The sequence below is a fragment of the Castor canadensis genome, chromosome 16 (genome assembly GCF_047511655.1).
Source record: "Castor canadensis chromosome 16, mCasCan1.hap1v2, whole genome shotgun sequence".
NCBI lineage: Eukaryota > Metazoa > Chordata > Mammalia > Rodentia > Castoridae > Castor > Castor canadensis.
The window spans coordinates 26,770,348-26,793,983 of record NC_133401.1 but is presented as its reverse complement, the minus strand read 5'-3'; the positions used below and the strand labels follow the sequence as shown (position 1 = coordinate 26,793,983).

The following is a 23,636-nucleotide window of genomic DNA, read 5'->3' as shown; positions in this document are numbered from 1 at the left end:
CAGGCCATGGGGTCTCCTGATGAACCTCATGAATGGCTGTGGTTTGAGACTCCTCCCAAACTAGGATACTCTTGTCCCTGAGGTCTCACTAAGGAAGAACAAAACTGTGAGGGTGAGGGTCATGCCATCTCCATGCATGACTCTAGCTGTGCAGATTGATGAGGCTACATTGCCCAGAAGGACAGACAGGCATAGAGGATGTGGCATTGAAATCTGGGTTTTGCCTATCAGAGAATTGTTACAACTGCAGCCCTACAGGAAGAGGAACTGCCCTTTTCAGAAGACTAGTTTTTATGGCCCTATGGATGGCACCAGGGCTGGCACTAGACTCTACGCAGACACTTTCAACAGAGATGGGGTCTCTCCACCATCATCCACATTCATTGATTTGTTCTCATCTCACATGCAGAGAGCTAGGATACACCAACAAATACACCTGGTTCCTTCAGAGTGACTGAGGTCTGGTCATTCCCTCTCAAGCCCTGCTGTAGTTATGTTCACTCCTTCAGCTCATCTACCTGCACTGTGTTGTGGGGTTCTTACCATGGCCAGTCACCTCCCCAACCCTGCAGATGCTCCTGGGAAGTTGCAGGTTTCTACTATAGGGCAGACACAGCAGAAGAGACACAGAGAGCACCTGACTGTGCAGCTCAAGTGGAGCTTCATCATGGGGATGAGCACAGAGGAGAGGCAGGGACATGTGGAAGGAAACACAGCTCTTCTCTGAGCTCTGGTTGTTGTGGGTTTCCTTTACTAAACTATCCCCTACATGGACTTTCTTTTTCCTAGAAACAGCATCCCCACCTCCATCTCACTAAAATAGATTCTGAGGCATTCTCACCTCTTCTGTGACCTTGTTTCTCAGGGCGGTATTCTGGTTGGATGGGGGCTAATTTTTATTTTCTACCTGCTCACTACTCACTGCCTGAGCCATCTTGAGGATGGACAACCTGTCTCTGAACCTCAGTTTCTTCTTTTTCATCCTGCACTTCACTCCTCAGAGTGGTCATCAGTCAGTGGTGTTTGGGACATGGAGAGGCTCAACCATCATTAATTTCCAGAGCAGGATGAAACATGGGTTAGGGACACGAGAGGTTCATGGTGTTGTACAATGTAGGTACCCTCAAATGGTCCTTATCTGCTCTGAGTACTAGAAATGGTCCATGTAGTATGTGTGAAATCTGTAAATCATCACAGTCATGAACAAAAAGAGAAACAAAAGATCCCCAAATGGAGAAGAATCCACATCAAAGACAGAGGCCAGAGGTGGTGCCACTGGATTCTAGGATCATCCTGAAGATCTTAGTGAGAAACCTCACTAAGAGCAGGTTTCCTCCACTGTGTGAGGTGGAAATGAGGACCTGGCTCCAGGTGAGGGCTTATAGCTGAGTGTCCCCTCCCCTGTGTTGCAGATGGCACTGAGCTTTCTCAGCTTACTGTCCAGGGCCCAGGGTCAGCACTGAGCCTCCTCCCTATGTGTGTAAATCAGATTCACTCAGGTGCTATCACCCATGGTGTCTGTCTCACTTGTGAGTGTGAGCGTCACGTTGGACCCATCCCTGCCAGGCACAACCCTGAGAAGGTGATAAGTTGGGAAGAGGGGATGCTGCAGGGCAGGCGAACCATCCCCCATCAGGCTGGAAGATGAGGTGCAGGGCAGAAAAGACACCCAACAGGAATGGAGAGCACACAGCAGGCTACAGGTGAAAAAGACATCAGAAGTGATTAGGGGGTTGTGATAGTGGAGAAAAGCAGTGATTTGAACTGACGTAGTAAGAACAATTCTGATCAGTGTGGCACTATTTTTAGCTTTTTATTCTATTCTATTTTATTTTTGTGCTGGGGAATTATTTTCCTTATGTTCTTTTGTAAGTTGACATTGGATATGATTAAAACAATACTGGATTGCCTTCTTAAGATACATGTTTAATTTCCGTGTGTTTGTGATCTTTCCTGCTTCCTTTTTGTTATTGATTTCTGGCTGCATTCCATTGTGATCTGCAAAGATATTTGATCTGATTTGAATCTTAAATTCACTCAGAAGGTTTTGTGACCCCTGTGTTCTGTACTGGAGAGTGGTCTGGTGTCTGTGAGGTGACGTGTGCTCTTCCTCTGTGGGCTGGGTGTTCTCACCTGCCTGTCAGGTCCATCAGGTTTGCAGTGCTGCTCACGTGCCCTGCTTCCTTAATGATTTTCTCTCTGTGTGGCTGACATCATCAGTGTTTGTCTTTTATACTTGTGCACTTTGATTTGGATGGATATATATATATATATATATATATATATATATATATATATAGTTATATTTTCTGATAGATTGATCCTTTTGTCATTATTTAGTGACTTTGTCTTTAGTGACAAGTGTTGACTTAAAGTCCATTTTGTCTGTCATAAATATTCCAACTCCTGCTCTTTTGTTGCCATTTGTGTTGAATATCTTTTTCTACTCTTCTCCTTCAGCCTATGTGTATCCTCATGTTTACAAGGAGTCTTAGGAACCAGGTGTGGTGGCACCTGCTGTCCCAGATATTCAGAAGGCTGAGTTAGGAGCATCACTGGAATCCAGGAGCAGCCTGGTCAGCATAATGAGATCTCATTTCAAAAACTGAAATAAAGTAAAACCAAGAAACAAACAATGTCCTCCAATTTAAAGGGAGTCTATTGTGGACAGTACATAGCTGCACCTTGTGTTTGGATGTGTTCAATTCCTTGTGTCTTTGATTGGAGAGTTGGATCTGTCTATGTGTAGAACAACTACTAGTGGGTGAGGACATCCTGCTGCCATTTTAAAGTTACTTTCTGTCTCATAGCATTTTGTCTGTCTTTTCTTTCTTGCTGTCTTCCCTTGCTATATTTTTGTAGTGACATGGTGTAATTCTTATCTCTTTTTTCTCTTGTGCAGCTTCTGTAGATATTTTCTCTGTGTAACTAAACATTTACATTACACATCAGTCTTTCCTATGCTGATGACAGCTTGACTTCAAGGCATATAAAAACTATATTTCACTTCTTCATATTCTTACATCACTGATGACATAATTCACATCTTTTTATATCGTCCATTCATTAGCATGTTTGTGGTTAGGGATATTAATGTGTTTGTTATATATTAGCATTAAAGTGATTTACATACCTTATTACACCCTACAATATTCTGCATTTGGTTACCTACCTATGACCAATATTAGAGAGCTTTATACTTTCACTTGTTTTTCTGTTGCCTAGGTATTTTGTGGTTGTTGCAAGGCCTGGGATTGACACAGGGCATCACCACGCAAGCCTAGTGCTCATCTGAGCCAGAACCCAGCTCTCATGGTGCTGGGTAGCTTCCTTGGGTTTAAAGATGATGATCTCCATTCATTGTTCGTTTTAATGCAAGTCTAGTAATTATGAACTCACTCAGAATTTGTTTGTCTTCCATTTTTGAAGGAAGATGTTTCCATATTTCAACCCTTCTAGTTTTTGCTATGTATAGAAAGAAATAAAATCAGGTCCTTGTAAAATGTCTGACTCCTGTGACACAGAAGCATTACTCACAGTAGCCACAGTGTGAAAGCAAACTAAAATCCCATTGGTGGACCACTGGGTGAGAACAATGTGCTTTAGACTCACAACAGAATGTGAGTACACTTCCAGAAAGAAAGAGATCCTGCCATATTTGACAATAAGGATGACACAGTAGAGTAGCCCAGTCACATAAAGACAAAAATTGCATGGTGTCACTTAAGTAAGAGATCTGAAACAGTCAAATTCATAAAAACAGACCGCACATGGTGGTTTGGGGTCTTTGGGTGGTGGGGTTAGGAGTTTATGTTCAATATGGATAAAGTCACAGTTAGATACTGTGAATAACTTCTAGAGATCTGCTGCACAAAGGGGTTCCTGTAATTCACAATAATGTATTGAGAATTTAAGTTTTCTAGAGGGAAGCTTTCTTGTTAAGGTTACATAACACAATAAAAATTGGGTAAAAATTCACCTGAAGCCTGGTGCTGTGGCTCATGCCTATAAAGAATCCGAGCTACTCAGGAGGCAGAGATTAGGAGAATCAAGGATCGAAGTCAGCATGGGCAAATAGTTAGTGAGACCCTATCTCAAAAAAAACCTTCATACAAACAGGACTGATTTTGTCGCTCAAGGTCTAGGGCCTGAATTCAAGCCCAAGTACCAAAAAAATATTGATCTGAGGCTGGGCATGGTGTTCTATTTCTACAAACTCAGCACTCAGGGGTCTGAGGCAAGAGGATCACGAGCTTGAGGACTGGGAATGTAGCATGATGCTGCCTAGAAATTCATTTGTGATCAAGTCGTAGCTGAAATAGTGAACATTAAATTGGAATAAAATATTGATTAAAGTTTATGGAATGCACCACACAGAGAACATAAGTGGAAAAATAGAACAGATGACTAATATGCACCAGAAAGGGAATGAAAGAAGGAAATAGACGCCTGTCACATTCCAGGTGGAAACAAATGGAAGCATTAGGCAATATTTGTAGAGGTACTGGCGGATATTTTTATAGAAATGAAGGCTGAATAGGAATTTAGTACAAGAATATCACAGTTTTGAACTTGAATGTCCCCAGAGGCCCCTGTGTTGACGGTGTAGTCACAGCATGTTGTGCTATTGGAGTCCCTAACACTTTGGAGTTGTTAGGAAGAGGGGCTTGGGGGATGAGAATTAGGTCCTGGGGTCATGCCCTCAAAGGTGATATTAGGTCTCCAGCCTATCCAATCTGTGCTTCCAGATGCCATGAGGTGAGCAGCTTTGCTACACCATGTGCTCCCTGCCATGACGTGTGCCTGGTCACTGGCCCACAACCAACAGAAACAAATGACCATGGATCAAAACCTGTAAAATATGAGGCAAAATAATTCCTTCCCCTTTTTAAATTGATTTCCTCGGGAGTTTTGTCACAGCAATGGAAAACTAACAACATGTTAATCTGATTCTGATTTGTACTTTTCTGGGGATTAATGATGGGGAGACACTTTTCACATAATTGGGTCATATGTGTTTCTTCTTAGGGATGCCATCCTGAATTTATGGATTGGAAGCATTGTATTGCTAAAATTCCCATAAGACCCCAGATGACCTATAGATTCAATGCAATTCCTTCAAAATCCCAGTGACATTTTCTAGGCAAGTTAAAAAGCAATCCTAAGATTCATATGGATACACAAAATTCAGTAAAATGGTGGGTTACAATTTTCCTCCATGTGAATCATTGAATGAGAAGCACTGGAAAGATTACATTCCAAAGAGAGTTGAGAGATAAAAGATCAGGAATCAAGAAAGAGGTGAGAGGACCCCAAAAAAGCATGGAGAGTCAGAAAGGCAGCTCAGATAATAGAAAGAAAAAGTCTACAACTCAAACCCTGGCTCCCAGAGTATGGGAGGGAAAGATGAGACCTCACAGACAAGGTCAGCCAGGAAGCCATGGTGACAATACATTGGGATTCCTAGATGTAGGAGGAACCCACAATTCTCTCAGGTCTCATATGCAGTGGGGGACTTGTTGTGACAGGGAGTCCTCCTGCATGGCAGACCAGCATTGGAGAAGGAGTCCATTTTGGTAGTAATCACAGCCCATATCTCAGATGCCATAGCCATGCACCATCTTTAGAGGGAGTCCATTATTTAAGGCTGAGCTACTCTAGGGACCTGAGTACAAGGAATAGTCACAAGTCAGGGATCCTGGGAACACTGGCCACAGTGTCAGGGAGGATACTTCCAAGACAGAGGCTTGTGGAGTTGGGGATAATCGGTCATGGACTCACTGAGAATTTTAGGAAGCAGAGACCTTTGGTTGTAGAGAGGACAGTGGTTGTTGGTGCTGCCCACTGTGGCCAGGAGTAACTCTCTTACTGTGAACTTCATCAGAGACCATGAGCCCCAAGCTGTGTCCAGTGATTGCATGTCCTCTGGAGCTGCATCCCTGCAACATGTGGTTTGCTGGCAAGTGGGACAGAGAGCTCTGAACTTTGGTCCAGTGAATTGCTCCACTTACTGGATCACCTTCCCAACACATGTGGTTTGCTATTGGGTAGATTAAGAGCTTTGAGCCCAAATTCTAGTGATCACTTGGTTTTCACAGCCTCCTCCTTTCCACAGTGTGTTTCACTGCTGAGAATCACAGACAGTGTGTAAGGTCCCTTTGGCTATCACCCTCCAGAACTTGCTTTCCTCCATTGTGAAACAGATGGCAAAGACCACCTCTCTCTTGGGCACCAGGGTAGGAATTTAAGTAATATTAGACCATTGTTAAACACTGTCCAAACACTGTTGTACACAACGATTTGTTTATTTTTCCTATAAGTGTGCTGATGTGAGGGGGGTTGAGGTCATTTAATGCTCTAATTGAAAGCTCTTAGCCCCTTCCCTGTGTCCCTGGCTGCCTTGAGGGAAGGAATGCTAGCCAAGCAGATGCAGACTGCCCTCATTCCAGGTCCACCTTGAGGAAGTGACACGACAACCAGAGCTGGCTGTAGAAGCACAACTCAGCTCCGGAAAGCAATGCCTCTGTAAGTAGTTTGCACCACACATTTTGCCACTACAAGCCTGGCTGAACTATTGAGGCCAGTCACTTCCACTCAGGCCACAGGGGGACCACTTCCTTTTCTTGGGTGTCTGGAAGAAGACCTGTGACTGGTATAAACACAGCCCTTCTCTTCCATAAGAGACTGCCATAATTGTTGACAGGGTCTGTGCCAAGATTGGTGCAAATACAATCCTTCATTTACATGACTGTATGCAAATACCTGTCACAAACCCGTTCTGTGTACATCAGCAGACTTTGGCTCACATTGTGAGTAGCCAGAGAACAACAGGTCCAGGTGTGGCAATAGCAGGTCCAATGAAGATTTCTCACAAGTGACTTCCTTTCCTACTTCTGATTTTCATCATTAATAGAGCAGCTGAACTGGTAACAGGAAGAAAGAAGAGAATGGGCAGTGGTAGAGACCACAGCAGGGCAGTGAGAGCAGAACTGACACTAGGTGATCAGGCTCAGAGGCAGCTGCTGTCAGGAATCCAGATACTGACCCCATTGTTGACTCTGCCAAGAGTTCGTGTCACCTGCTTCTACATTCTGTGTCCTCTACAGGATTGCACAAAGCAGCCAAGGGCCTGGGATAACTGAGGAACTTCTCTTTGGCTACTCAGAATTTCTACAGAGGTAGAGAGAAGGAACCCAGACAGCTGTCAGGTAGAACTGACACTAGAAAATGTGGGCTGTGGTTCTCAAATATCTCCATTTGGGATTGAAAGCGCCTATGTGTTGGCTGAGTGTGGTGGCTTCTGCCTCTAATACCACCTACATGAGAGGCAGGGATAGGAGGATGGTGGATCAAGACCAACCTGGGGGAAAAATCACGACCCTACTTCAAAGAACAAGCCAGGCATGGTGTGACCCTCTATCACCTAGCAGTGTGGGAAGAATAGGTATGTGGATCATGGTCCCACACCTCCCTGGGGAAAATTTGAGACCTTATCTGAAAAATAACTAAAGCAAAAGTTTAAATTCCTGTAAAGTTGTAGAGGAATTGCCACTCAAGCCCGAGGCCCTGAGTTTAAAATCCCAGTGTCAACAATAAAAACAAAAAAGTTTACAAAAGCAAAAGCAGAGAAACAATTGTGCAGAAGATGCTGGACAGGGCTTTTTTTTCTTATTTGGAAATACTTAGATGCTTTTTAAATTATTTCTTCATTTTTTCATATGTGCATACATTGCTTGGGTCATCTCTCTCCCCTGCCCCTCATCTACTCTCTTTCCCCACCCCCTCACTTCCAGGCCTTCTTCTCCAATTTTGTTGAAGAAAAGACATAAGAGATAATAAGAAAGACATAGCGTTTTTGCTAGTTGAGATAAGGATAGCTATACAGAGAGAATCCTAGAGTAGCTTCCATATGCATGTGCATTACAATACAAATTGGTTTATGTCTACCACACCTCTTCACTACTTCATGGTCACCTCCCCATCGTGGCCTTTGTCAGTTTATGATTACTTTATTCACTCTGGACAGGGCTTTTTTCGAGGCTCAGAATACAAACACCCAGATAACTCTGGGGTGGTGGCTGATTCTTGCCTGGGACCGTAATGGACCTCAGAGCAGGGTTCAGTGACTGGGAAGGGTGTTCTTGCAGGCCTCCACTGACAACTTGGAGTCACCTTCCTTATTCCTTCTTTGCATTCACAGATGGGCCACTTGTTCTCCCCTACTGGTCCTTGGATCTGAGGTGAGCTGACTGGAGTTTCTGGGTGCTCACCAGGTGGTGGGGGCTTCTGATGGATTTGTGCCTGATACTCTGGTTGGTGTCCATCTTCTCTCTGCTCCTTCAGTGGTAGGGTCATTTATTGCTGACTGAATATCCCCGTAGTTCCAGTGGGTCTGCATATCCATGAGTACCTGCTCCTCAAAGATGTGGATTTGGGTAAGGTGTGGGGTTTTGATATGCACTTTTGGCAGCTCTTCTCCACAATGAGGTCTTGCCAGATCCAATGTCTAATTTTTTTAAAGCCATGTACACTCAAAATGATTTCTGGTTTTGTGGTGGATTCTTTATGTTTCTTGTTCTGAAGACAGGCACACAATCAAGATGAGACTCTCTCTCTCCCCCTAGTGATTCTCTTCATAATTCCTCATTCTAATTTTTTTGTTTTATTATTCATTTAAATATTTGTATATTATTTTCATACTGGGGGTACACTGTGACATTTATAAAAATGCTTACAATATATCATAGTCAAATTCACCCTCATCATTCTCCTTTATATCCCATCCCACCTTGTTAGAACAGTTTCAACAGGTCTCATTTTTTCCATTTTCATACACAAATACATATTACTTCCACTATATTCACTCTCCTTCACCTCTTTGTTAATCCTGTGCTCTCCCATTGCTATCAACCCCCAAGTAGGGCCCATTTTTACCTTCCTTAATTCCTTCATTTTTGAAAAAAAGACATTTCTGTGCAAGATAGCCTCATAGGGATTTAATTGTTCCCTTTTTAATTTGAGAGAAGAGAGCATATGACCATTCCTGAGGGCAGGGATACTGGTAAGTTTCATCTCACAAGGGGCTCATGGTTCTCCTGATCCCTGTGTGTGTCTGTGAGGGTACACACGTGTGTAGATGTGGGTAGTTGAAGCCATTCTGCCCTCACTGTCTTAATCCTTGATCCACACACTGCATTAGCAATCACAGACCCCAACTTCACTAGTCAGATGAACAGATTCAGGGTTCCTATGTGCAGCATTGCTATAGTGAATGTGATGTGTGTTTGATTGTAGCCATGGGTGCAAAACACATGTGCACATCAGCTCTTCACAGTGCACACCTTGAACATGTGCAATCTTGGTCAATTAGACAGCTTTGTGGCTCTCCTTTCCCCTTTCCAGCATCTGTGAAGGCAGTGAAGGGATTCACATGTCTGTGTGCCCAGGACCACCACAGGGCTGTGGATGTTCATTGCATAAAAATGTCCACTGATGCACCAAGAGCTGCCTAATAGGGAGAATGGGCTCAGCTCTCAGCTTCTGAGCACAGTCCAGACTCAGGGTCAGTGCTGGGGTCTACAGGGGATTTTGATTCCACCGAGCAGCTCATGAAAATAGAGTGGCTTTTCCCAGGAGATGTCTGAAATCAGCTGAGCAACTGAGACCTGGTAATGAAAACAGCTCAGCAGCTGTGAAAACAGCCAGGAGACTGCAGCTGGGTCTCTGAAAACAGCCAGGAGACTGTTCTTGCGTCTGTGTAGTTGACTTGGATCTCCCTGTGGAGAACAGCCCAGAATATCAGTGGTGAAGGCATTTTATCCAGGGAGGAGGGTGGTGAAAATCACATACTGAAGAGAGAATACGGTGTTTGATACCCATGGCTTACACCTGTAATCCTATCTATTCAGGAGGCAAAGAACAGGAGGGTCAAGGCTCAAGGCCAGCCAGGGAAAATAGTTCCCAAGATCCTATCTTGAAAATATCCAACACACACACACATACACACACACACGCAAGGTCTGAATGGAGCTCGCTCACAGTTCTGTACAAACATTACCACCATCATCTCTAGAGCTTGTCATTTTCCAGTCTGAAACTCTGTCCTATGAGACACCAACTGCCTGCTCTCCTCCCCAAACCCTGAGCACCAGTTCTCAACCTTCTGTCTCTAGGAGATGAACTTCTCTATCTGCCTCATGTAATAGGAATCACACAGGGTTTGTCACAGTTTGGCTGGAGGATGTCACTCAGTACACTGTCTTAAAGGCTCTTCTGTGCTCTAGTTAATTTCTATTTAAGATGAGGTGGTAACCAGGCTGGGGATTTAGTTCACTGGAGGACTGACTGCCTGTGTGCACAAAGCACTGAGTTTGGTTCAGAGATCCCCACAAAGGTAGAAAAATATCCATCGCATGTCTACACTATTAAATCTCTGTGGTCATTGGATTGCTTTTATTTTCCTTATTGTGAATAGGAAGATGGGTGTATGACATCTTTCCTTGTATTTCTTTGGTTATATATGGAGAACTGGAATTGCCAAGTAAAGGCAATGCTTTATTTAAGTATGTTGAGAACCCATTTGGAGCAGTTGTTTTAGTCTGATTTCATTTGTATCTGAGGAAGCCAAAAAACTGAAGAGAAAGGTGGGTTATTATTATTGCAACCCCACAATGATAGCTGTGACCCGAGCAGAAAGACTATTAAGAAGATTCCCAAAGCAAAGGGAGGGATGCATGAACAACAAGGAATGTCTGCAATGGATTGTTATTTTTGGGGGTGGGGGAGAACTGGGGTTTTAACTGAGGGATTCACACTTGCTAGGCAAGTGCTCTACCACTTAAGTCATTCAAAAAGCCCATTAAATAAGATCTGTAATAGGTTTAAACATGGTGCTTTATATTTAATATTGCTATAACCAAAATAAAGCAAAAACCACCTTACGTTTGATGAACCTGAAGAATCCATCACTACATTGGAAAGGTGGAAACAGAGGGAAAGAGGCAACATCTCCCTTTTCTATATGAGCAAATCCACAAGATTCTCAGTTCTGTAGGAGTTTTCTGCTCTATAATGGCAAAGGGTGGACCAGATGTTTGCTTTCTGTACTCTGAGTGTTCAAGCAACAAACATCAATGGTGGTTATGTATGTTGATTATAACCACTAATTTGTCTCTCTGAAGTATAAACAGTGAACCCAGCCACAGGCAGAATTGGCTAGAAGAGAATGAGAGACACAGCGACCTTCAACCTCAGGAGTGACTTTTTAAAATTTTGCGATATCATATTTTCAAATCTAGGTTGTTTTTCAAAATATCTTTAACTTCAAATAAACAGGAAATAAATATCTTTAAATAAACAGCAAATTTACAATGAAACCCAAGCCTAAGTGATGTCATTAAGGTATCAGAGGAGGCAATTCTGCCTGCACACAGCCACAAATCATCAGTTTCACCAGTGTCCATACACACAAATACTGCTGTGGTACTTCAGGTGTCCACAGGTAAGATTATAGCATCCAATTTGAGTAAAATTTGGAGAATAAATGCATTCATGGTGGTCATTTGTGTGCATCCCACTCCCTCAGTGTGGTCATTACTAGGAGGTGGGATGAGGAAAGAGGAGATACAGTTAAAGGATACAAAGGTTCAATTTTTTTCTAAGATGAATAAATTCTGGAGAGCTGCCATAGAGCATGAGGACTACAGGTAGCAACCCTTTGCACTTGCTGAGAACAGATCTTAGGTGTTCAGCTGGTGATTGGGTTGGTGGATGACAATTTTCTTAATTGCAGTGATTATTTCACAGTGTGCATATATATAGTTGAGATTCTCCACTGTTTAATCTTGTGGCTGTGAGGCTGGGGATTGTGGACAAAGAGGACATGGAGGTCAGGGTAGGACAAAATTACCCAGGATCACCCAGGGCATCTGATCCCTTGGATATAACTGTCCCTTTGTGCACAGCCCTGTTTCTGAGAATTCTCATTACCCACTTATCTTGGGATCTTTCATATTCTGTGATTGACTGATGTTCTCAACTGCTCCTGAGAACAAAAAGTAGTAGGATGTGTGATGTGTTGAAGAGACCCAAGCCTTTTCCCTGGACTTCACATTCCTGTGTCTTATTCTCATGACATAATGTCATGTACATCCTGAACAAACCCTAGTACTTCTGTGCCAGGGTTTCCTCTGACCACCTCATTTCATTCTTCAGTCTCACTATGCTCTGTAAGCTCAGCAATTGAGGTCTGAGTCTTCTGGGGACAGATTTTACTTGATCCCCAAGAGGTCAGGATGAGTGGGAGAAATGGTCTTCCAGTTCAGAAATAGTGGAACCCTTGTCTTCTTTCTCTTTAGGCAAGAACCCAGGACCATGTAAGTTAATTCCCCTGGAGATGAGTATCCACTGACTCACCATGAAACTCCAGGGTCTAGGGTTGAGGGGTAGGGGCTCAAGTATCCTGAATATCAGAAGTGCAAATGGGTGACAGTCTGGGGCTGCCTCTCTTGTACCTCACACCACAGAGTTCCTCTGAAGTGCATTATGCACTTAACCTCTTCTTAACTAATCACGATATCACAAGAAACACCTGAAATGTAACACACACTTTCCCCCACAAATGTGCATACACATGTTTTAAAGAGTGGTGATGTTAGTGGTTTATAAAAATAATATTGCTCATTGAGGTCACTCACAAAAGTAAAAATAAGTGTAGCTATGTATATGATCATATATCTATAGGTACACACATATATGTAGAGAGAGGAAGAACAAAACTGTATTAGTGAGTCTGTCTGAGGGAACTATGGGAGGTCAAAAAGGAAGAGAAAAAGTTAGATAATGAAAAATATCAAAACAACCCATCTACATGTGACTATATTACACTTACTGTAAGCTGTCAAATATCAGTGGAGCATGGTGATAGAGAACAAGTAAGTAACTGGGGGTGGGATAATTTGATTAAAGCATGATATATACAGGCCTAAAGTACTAAGGCAAAAAACCCTAGGCTATCAATATACTTAAAAAAATGAAGGGAAGGAGGGTAAAATAGGTCTTTCCATTGATAGATACTAGTCGCAGAAGGTGGACCTAAGAAAAGAGTGAGTGAGGGTGGATATGGTAGATGTATTTTGTATTCATTTATGAAAATAGAAGAATGAAACCTGTTGAAAATCTAACTAAGATACATCGTAAGCACAAACATAAATATCACAATGTATCTTCCCTGTACAACTGTTATACACTAATGAAATTTTTTAAAAAGAAAAAAAATTGCTAATTTTACAAGGGTAAATCGACATAGTCACCAATAACAAGCATGTAAAAACATACCATTTGAGCAGTATTGATATAGATGAATATTTGAAAATATTTAGCAAATGTAAAGTAGATACACAATGTGTAATTATAGATATGCATATGTACTTATATACTTACATGCATATATACACTTTATAGGGTATATATGAGTAATTATGCATGCATATTTAAGACAGGAGTTATAAGTCTTTAATTTCGTTTCTATTACATTTTATTATTGTCATGAATATAAATTTTGTCAGTAAAACAAAACGCATTAATTGAAATTAGAAGGGAGAGGACCCTAAGTTAATATGAAATAAAAGTAATAGTCACAAACCCATAGCTTTCTCATATATATTCAATCATTATTTACAAAATATAAAGTAATAAAAGACTTGACATACAAATTAATAAAACAGCCTATAGTTAAAAAAATTTCCCATGAAAGTACATAATTGTTTAATAATAAAAGTGTGAAATATTTTTTTATTTTGTTGGGACTGATGTTTGAACTCAGGGCTTCACACTTGCAAAGCAGGTGATCTATTGCTTAAGTCACACCTCCAGTCCATTCTGCTCTGGCTATCTTGGACATTGAAGTCTCACGAACTATTTGCTGGGGCTGGCCTCTAATTGCAATCCTCTCAATCTCAGTCTCCCATGTAGCTAGGATTACAGCCGTGAACCACAGGCACTAGCACAAAATATTTTTAATGTCCAAAATAATCCTCAATTGAAACATCTAGAATAAGAAAACTTGATATTAGGAGGAAGTCATTCTACATAATTAACGTATAATGTGATCTAAACCTGTGTACATAGAATCACTTCTTTTTAAAGAATATATCCATATATCTTGGTGTAAATTCCCACATGAAAAACTTATTTTGAAAGTCTCAGAAAAATAGAACAAGTATAATCAAAACATGCAGAGTAGAAACAAATTGAATTGCATATAGACAAGTGGGATAGGGATACTGAGTCACCTCAGTGAGTCACCTCAGCGCATTGCCCCTCCTAAGACTCAGGTACTCACTGAGTATGGAGGCCACAAGGTGAGTTCAGGAGGGGCAATGCTAGCAGTACCCCCAACTGGGAAGCATGTCTCTAATGGAGTCAGTGTGGTGGGGGCTCCACTCTGACCCACAATCAGACCCCACCAGAGCAGTATTTTTCCCAGGTCTAAGAGAACCATGGGGGCCAGCAGGTGTGGATTAAGGACTATGTTCTCAGGGTCCCTATGGACATGTCAATGTGTCCTGTCCTTAATTTGCCCAACTGCTCTTCCTCCCCCATCAGCTTCAGCATCTTCCCTGTTTCCAAGTCGGGTCTGGAAACCACATCCTGCTGGCACATCCATTTCTCCCTCTTCTTCCCACACATCCACAGGGACAGATGCTGGGGGCTCAATACAAAGCTGTGTGCCATGGTGGCTCTCATGAGAAAATATGAATGATTTGAAATTTAGAAAGAGACAAGACTTCCACTCTCACCACTTTTAACCAAGATCATAACAGAAGCTAGACATGGTGGAACACACCTGTATTCCTAGCATTCAGGAGACAGAGGCTGGGCCACTGCAAGTTCAAGGTCAGCCTGGGAACAGAGTGAGACTGTCTCAAAACACCAAGAGCTGGGAGTTTAAGTCAGTGGAATAGCACATGCCTAGAATGCCAAAATTCTGGTTCAACCTTTAGCTCCAAAAAGAAAGAATTAAAAGATAGTAATGGAAGCCCTATCCAGAGCATTACAGAACAAAAAGGAACCCTAACTGGAAAGAAAGAATTCAAATTGTCCTGCATATGGGACCATCACTGTGCCTGTCCCTTGCACAATGTCACTGTCACTGTGCAGAGGGGACAGGCCCACTGAATAATTGTGTCTTGGAGGCTGCACTGGGAGGCTTCCTCTGCCAGGTGATCACAGCCAAGTTAGGCATTGGAAGAAGTTTGAAGGTCTGGGTCAGGCTACTCCTTTACACTTGGAGAAACTGAGCCCCACATGCGGGAGGAACTTATCCAAGTCAGTGTCTCCAGAGGAGGCTTCACCAATCCCAGAGCTCAGACTCTGCTCCCCTGCACCCAACCTCCTACCGGAGCCCTTCCCTTTCCTGTCTGGGGTCCTGACTCCATGGAGGTGAGGGAAACTATTGAAAATAGTTTGAAAATATTAAGCAAATATAAAGTAGATACACAATGTGTAATTATAGATATGCATATGTATTTATATACTTACATGCATATGTACACTTTATAGGGTAAATATGAATTATTATGCATGCATATTTAAGACAATGCAACGTAGCATTTGTACTGGGCCCTATAGGAGCCACTTACAGGACCCAGGAGGAAGTCAGCATCAGAGATCCCGGCCTGGAGCTGCCAGCTAGGATGCTGTCTGAGGTCAAGTTCCCCATCCATGGACAGAAAGAATCTGTCATAGATGATGACAGAGTGTCCCTGGACGATCAGGTTATCTCGATGAGTGAAGACCCAGGGTACTTCTGGATCAGGAGGAATGGTTCTTAGATCCCAGTGGATCGAAGATGAGCCAGTGGATGAGGGTCCATTGCCTGTTTTAGTTATTGTCCACTCTGGGTCTCTTACTCAGCTTCTCTGCACTCCCTCAGCCTCAGCTAATGGCAAAGTGTTAGGGATTCAAAATAATTGTGTCAAAAATTAAGCTACCCTACCTGAGGCCAGGAGCTCCAGGGGATCACGGAGTCCTGACCATACCTGGGATTTGTTCGTGTAATAACTGTAGCATCGGACCATTCCCCTGAGGCTGGGGGTCACAGGGACAACAGGGAAGAAGGCCTGAAACTGCCCACTGGGGCGTTGCTGGGAGTCCAGGGTCCAACAGGGCAAAGCTCTCCTTCCTTAGTCAAAATGAACCTGTCAAATCCCAGCCATGAGCCACACTTGGAGAGTCACATTCCCTCCTGAGGTCATTACAGGACTGGGCAGAGCTGAGAGGCTGGGTTTGCTGTAGTAGACTCCTAGAAGAGAAGGAGGCAGTGTGTTAAATGGGCTCACAACTCACACACTGTACTCAGGGCTGGGCTGTGAGAGGGGGACACCCCTAGGTCTAGAACCCTTTCCTGGAGGCAGATGCTGGGGCTGGGACCTCTGAGTGTACCATCACCTGTCACCATCAGCTGCAGGGGGTCACTGAACTTTGAAGACCCAGCAGGATTGACATAATAATAGAGATATCATCCTGCATCCTGCTCTGTCATGGATGAAATGAACAACTTGGCCTTTTTCTTGGACTGCAGTGGAGTATGTCTAATCCAGGTCTCTGGAGCTTCCTCTTTATTCAAATGGTACTCCTGGGCCTCCAGGGTCCCCTCACACCAGATGGTCACAGGACTTTACAGGGTGATCACAGTCCCTGGCTCAGGCCAGATGGTGGGTTTGGGAGGGTCCATGCAAGGAGATCAGAGGCTGGGTCTGAGGATCTCCCACCTCTATCCCAGCTTTCAGCCCAGTACCTTTCAGGCAGTCTCAGCATCAGCCACAGCTGCTGTTCTGCATCCCCACTACCCTTGTTTCCAGTGATGAAGAAAGATAGATGGGGACACACCTGCCAGCATTTGGGTCTTTGGTTTCACTCTCAGCCCTAGAAGAGAGTTCCCTGTGAGAGATTTGCCACAGAACCCTGAGCAGATCCTCTCCTCCCTGGAGCCTCCTGAGCCGCTGGAGACTCTTGACAAATCAGGGGAGGCTGTGGTTTTTAGATTCCTCCCAGACAATGATTCCCATGCTCCCTCATGTCTCACCAAGGTCGAACAAAGCTGTGAGAGTGAGGGTCATGCCATCTCCACCCATGGCTGTAGCTGTGCAGATGGATGAGGCCACATAACACAGAGGTCACGGTGTGACTCTGGAATTCACGTTGTGCCTGTTATGGGATTGTCACGACAGCAGCCCCACAGGAAGAGGAACTACCCTTCTCAGGAGCCTGGTTCTTGTGGTCCTATAACTGGGACCAGGGATTACACTATGCTCTTTGCAGACACCTCCAACAGAAATGGGGTTTTCTCCACCCCATTCCACATCCACCTGGTCTTCCTCATCTCACTGAGGGCTAGTATATTGCACCAAATACACCTGGTTCTTTCAGAGCTGGCATCTTTCAGGTGAAAGTGACTGAAGTACAGTCCTTCCTTCTCAAGCCTTCCATGGAGTCCCCTTTACACTTTCAGCCCATCCAACTACACTGCATTATGGGGTCCTTACCAAGGCCGATCACTTCACCAGCAATGTGGATGCTTCCGGGAAATTGCAGTTCCTGCTGCAGGGCAGATGCCAAGCAGAAGAGACACTAAGAACACCTGACTGTGCAGCTTATGTGGTGCTTCATCATGGGGATGACCATAGAGGAGATAGTGGGACATGTGGAAGGAAACATTGCTCTTCTCTTGGATCTGATTGTGGATTTCCCCTGCTAAACCAGCCAATACATGGTCGACCATTTTTCTTAGAAACAAAATCCCTATACCCATCTCCCCAGAAGAGATCCAAGGCATTCTTACCTCCTCTGTGCCCCTGTTTCTCAGGGCTGAATTCTTCCAGTTGGGTGTGGGCTGATTTGTATTTCATGCCTGCTTTCCACATACTGTCTGGGCCATCTTGAGGATGGACACCCCATTTGTGAGCCCACCTTCCTTCTTTGCATCCTGCACTTCTCTCCTCAGAGTGGTCATGGGTGAGTGGTGTCTGGGACATGGAGCAGCCTTGCCATCATTAATTTCTAGAGCAGGATGGAACGTGGGCTTTGGACATGATAGGTTCTTGTTGGTGTAGAATTTAGGCATCCACTAATGGGTCTTTATCTGATCTGAGCCCTTGAAATGTTCCATATAATATACCTAAAATCTGCATATCATCACAGTCATCAGCAGAAAAGGATAAAGGAAAGTTCCCCAAATGGACAAGAATCCACATCAAAGACAGAGGCCAGAGGTAGGGGCCACTTGATTCTAGGATCAGCCAGGCATAACTAAAGGCAGGTGTCCTTCTTCACATGGAAGTGGAGTCAGGGCTTCAAGTGAGGACTGCAGGTGTGTGTCACTTTCCCTGTGTTTGCAGATGGCACTGGGCTTTCTCTGGTCACTGTTCAGGACTCATCTGTTTGTATAAATCAGATTCACTCCAGTGCCATCTTCCATGGTGTCTGTCTGACACATGAGTGTGAGGGTCACATTGGACCCATCCCTACCTGCCACCACTCTGAGAAAGTGCTAAGTTGGTAAGAGTGGACCTCATAGGACAGACGAACAAACCACTTAATGAGGCCAGATTCCTGCATCAGCCCTGGAAGGAATGCTCTGAGAGATCACGAGCAGAACTGTGAAGGTAGGTTGTTTATTTAAAATTAAATTTTTTTTAATATTATAAGTATTTATTACTATAAACTTTCCTCTTGGAACTTCTTTTCCATCATTCATTAAGGGTTCATTTTACTCTTTTTCATTTTTGGTGCTGTGATTTGTACCCTGGGCATGTAGCATGCTAAGCATGTGCTTGGCCACCTAGCTCTAACCCCACCTTATCCATAACGTTCCATATATGCTGTTCTCAATTTAGTTTGACTTGCAATAGTTTCCAATTTCTCTATTGATTTCTTTGACCATATGTTTGTTCAATAACGTGTTTTTAAATTTCCATGCAGTTGTGAGGTTTCCTGCTTGCCTTTGTGGTCTGAAAAGATACTTGGTGTGATTTCAGTCTTCTTAAATTCACTCAGACTTGTCTTATGACCATCCTTGCTCTTTCCTGGAGAATGTTCTGATGTGTGCAAGGGGACGTGTGCTCTGCTGCTGCTGGCTGGGTGTTCTCACTTGTCTGTTAGGTCCATTGGGTCTGTAGTGTTGCTCATGTCCCCTGTTTCCTTATTGTTTCTAAGTATGGATACTGTATCCATATTAATATTTGACACAGAAATAGAGTAGAAGATTCAGAAATAAAAAGACACAGTTTTAGCCATCTGATATTTGACAAAGGGCAAAAAACATATACCACTGAAAAGACAGCTTATTCCCAAAATGGTGTTGGGAAAACTGGATCTCCACATGCAGAAAGCTAAATAGAGATCCCTATCTCTTACCCTGTAGAAAAGTTAATTCAAATAGATCAATGATCCACTGTAATTCCTACAATTTTGAAAGTACCACAGGAAAACAGGGAAGACACTAGAAGATACAGACGCAGGCAACAACTTTGTGAATGGAATCCAGCTGTTCAGGATTCATCAAATTTAAAATCTTCTACATGGGAAAGAAATAATTGACAGAATGAAGAGAAAACCTGAGACCTCAAGAACATCCTTGGTAGCTATTCACTGGACAATATCCAGAACAGATAAAGTGCTACAGGGCTGGCAGAATGGCTCAAGTTGTAGAGTACCTGCCTAGCAAACATGAGACCCTGAGTTCAAACCCCAGTACTATCAAAAGAAAGAAAGAAATATGTATAAAGAGCCAAAAAATTATCCCTAACAGATCAAATAAATCCAATTAATGAGTGGCCAAATTCATTGAACAGACTGTTCTCAGAAAATGATGCTAAAATGGCATGTGAATACATGAAGAAATGGTCAACATCTTTTGTCATAAAGGAAATGCAAATCAAAATGACACTGTGATTCCAAGTCACCCTTGTCAGGATGTAGTTATCATTATAAAAAACATGAGCAAGGAGCCAGTGGCTCACACCTGCAATCCTACTTACTCAGGAGACAGAGATCAGGAGGATTGTTGTTCGAAGCCAGCCCAGGCAAATAGTTGTCAAGACCTTATCTCAAAAAAACCCATCACAAAGAAAGGGCTGGTGGAGTGGCTCTAGGTGTAGGCCCTGAATTCAAACCCCAGTACTCCACAAACAACAAATAAAACAAACTATAATGAATGTTGCAGAGGATGTGAAAAAAAGAATCTGTTGGTTGGAATGTAAATTAGTACAGCAACTATGGAAATCAGTATAAAGGTTCCTCAAAAACTTAAAAGTAGAAGTGCCATATGATTCTTCCACACCATTCTGGGCTGTATATATGAAGGAATCAAAGTCAATGTACAATAGACACTTGCACATGCATGTTTACACAGCAGCACTATTCACTATAGCCAAGCTATGGAATCAGCCCAGGCACCTACCAATTGATGAATCAATAAAGAAAATGTGAGATAAATCATTCATATTAATAATGTATCGCGTAATATATTATATATATATGTATTTTATTCATCCACAAAAAATGAAATTATGTCTTTTGCAGGAAAATGTATGGAATTGGAGATCACTATATTAAGTTAAATAATTCAAACTCAGAAAGCCAAATATTGCATGCTTCCTTTCAGATTTCAAAGGTAGGCCTGAATAAATGACCTGAATATAAAAGGGAACTATTTAGAGAAAATAACCAGTGGGAGGGGGAGTGAGAAGGTAAATGTGATTGAAGTCCTTTTATATGGATATGTGAAAATAGAATACAGAGACTCACTAACAATTATTTTTTGGAAAAACAGTGAGGGGATGAGGGATAAGAAAGAGCAATAGGAGAGAATAAAGATCAAAGCACACTATATCCAATAGGAAAAGGGGACCAGGAACTAGAGAAAAGGTTAGATCAAAAAGAATTAACCTAGAAGGTAACACACACGCACAGGAAATTAATGTGAGTCAACTCCCTGTATAGCTATCCTTATCTCAACCAGCAAAAACCCTTGTTCCTTCCTATTATTGCTTCTACTCTCTCTTCAACAAAATTGGAGATAAGGGCAAAATAGTTTCTGCTGGGTATTGAGGGGGTGGGGGGAGAGGGAAGGGGTGGAGTGGGTGGTAAGGGAGGGGGTGAGGTCAGGGGGGAGATGACCCAAACATTTTATGCACATATGAATAATAACACAATAAAAATTAAAAATTAAAATAAATAAAAATAAAAAAGTCCTTACAATATATCAAAGATATCATACTTAAATTCACTCCTCCACCATTTTTCTTCATCTTCCCTTCCCTCCAATTCCTGGAATAATTTCAACAGATATCATTTTTTCATTTAAACGCATGTGTACACAGTATTTGCACCATATTCACCCTCTTTCACTGTTTCCCCTCTCCTACTGGTACCCTCTGCAGGCAGGACAAGTTCTGCCCTATGTTCTCCAAATTTGTATAAGAAAAGAAGAAGAAAATATCACATTTTTGGTTGTTTAAGATAGCTATGCAGTGAAGCATAAGTGGCTCATGCCTGTAATCCTAGCTACTCAGGAGGCAGAGATCAGGAGGATCACAACTGAAAGCCAGCTGCGGGAAAATAGTTCTGTGAAAAACTATCATGAAAAACCCTTCATAAAAAAAGGGCTGATGGAGTGGCTGAAGATGAAGGCTCTGAGTTCAAGTCCTGGTATCACAAAAAAAGATAACTATATAAGGAGTTTTATTGTGGAATGTCCATGTTTATATGTATAATTGATTGATTTGGTTCATCTCCTCTATTTTTCTTTCTACCTTAGTCCCTTTCTTATGGTGGTTTTAACCACAGTAAAAATTCTATATTCATTCTTCTTCAGAGAGTACATAAACCATAGTTACCTTCTCAACTTCCTTCTTTTACCCTCCCCACCTTATATGTAACCTTACTTAATGTGACCTGTTTTTCATAGAATTGCTGTACTTGTATTAGGTCTATATTCCACATGAGAGAAAACATGCAACTTTTTGACTTCTGCAACCTAGCCATGTTCACTTAAGATGATGTTTTCCAGTTCCATCCATTTACTTTCAAATGACAAAAGTTCATTCTTTCTGGCTGAATAAAATTCCATTGTATATCAATTCACATTTTCTTGATCTGTACATCTTGGCATCTTGGCTGTTTCCATAGCCTAGCTATTGTGAATGATGCTGCAATTATTGTATATGTTACATTTTTTTGTAACCTGACTTACATTCTTTGGGATATAGCTCTAGTGTGGGGAGTGAATTATGAGAAACCTATGAGAATTTGAAGAGAGCAAGAGGCAAGATGCAGCACAGCTGCTTTTCTTAAGTTGTTTAAGTTCAGAGTAGAAATGCAGGTTTCTCTTGTAACAGTGTCACACACCTCCTTGAGAACTGTTGCTCCACCTCCTTTTTTACCACTGGATATAAAAGACTCCCTGAAGGAGACTAAGATTTTTTTGATGGGGTTTTTTGATTGGCTGGCTGTGGGCTGCTTGGGAGGCTGCTGTGAGAATGACACTGCTGTTGTTTCAGCTGAGTTATAGAGATTAAAGGGAACATTGGACAGAGCAGCTTTCTGCACCCAGATTTTTATGCATAGACTGTAGAAAAGCTAAGCTAAAGAAAAGCTAAAGAGAACATGAGTCTGCAAGTCTAAGGACCAAGACTTTAAGAGTTATGCTAATGCAGATTTTAGATGTGGTTGTTGTTGTTTGTCTGCAAGTCTAAGGGCCAAGACTTAAAGAGAAATTATGCTAAAAAAAGGTAAGAGAAAACATGGGACAGAGTGAGTCAAAGGAAAGAGACTTTAAAGAATAGAAAAAGAAGACTTCAGAAGCAAGGTTTTAAAGAATTGTAAAGGAGCAAGGCCTTAAAGAATAGAGAATAATAGAGAGAAGAAGCAATGAGGCTGTTGTGTATCTCCATCTGAGCACCCAACACACCTGGCCACAGTTTTGTCAACTATCGCCTGTCATTTCTGCATCTCCCCTCACCCCTTGTTTGGTTCAGTAGTGACAGGAGCAAGAAAACGCTTGCTCCACCCTAGGAGTGGAATTGCTGGATCACATGGGAGTTCTATTTTTAGTTTTATACCACTTTCCATAGTGGAAAGCAGGGTGTGAAGGTTCCTTTTCCCTATATTCTTGTCAACATTTGTTGTGGGTGGTATTCTTGATGGTAGCCATTCTAAAGGATTGAGGTGGACTCTTAACATGGTTTTGATTTGCATTTCCTTTATGGCCAGGAATATTGAGCATTTCTTCATGTGTGTTTTGGGCATTAGTAGTTCTTCCTTTGAGAAAGAACTAACTCATTTGCCCATTTTTTTATTGGGTCATTAACTTTGGGAGAGTTTAGTTTTTTGAGCTCCCCATATATTCTTGTTATCAATCCCTTGTCTGATGTATAGCTGGCAAAACACTGCAGAGGAACTAATGAAGAAACCTTAAAGCTGCAGAGGTCAATATGAGAGGGGGATATGAGAGGTCAATATGAGAAGGGGATCAGGAATTAGTGAAAAGGTCAGATAGAGATGAATCAACTTGGGTTGTAACACATTTGTACATGGAAGCAATGCTAAGAATCTCTCTGTATAGGAATCCTTAA

The 23,636-nt window shown here is 42.4% G+C and overlaps 1 pseudogene; it reads right to left on the bottom strand.

Moving 5' to 3' along the window:
• Nucleotides 1-16,735, bottom strand: part of LOC109703383 (leukocyte immunoglobulin-like receptor subfamily A member 5) — a 29,910-nt pseudogene extending 13,175 nt beyond the window's left edge.
• Between the last annotated feature and the right edge of the window lie 6,901 nt (nucleotides 16,736-23,636).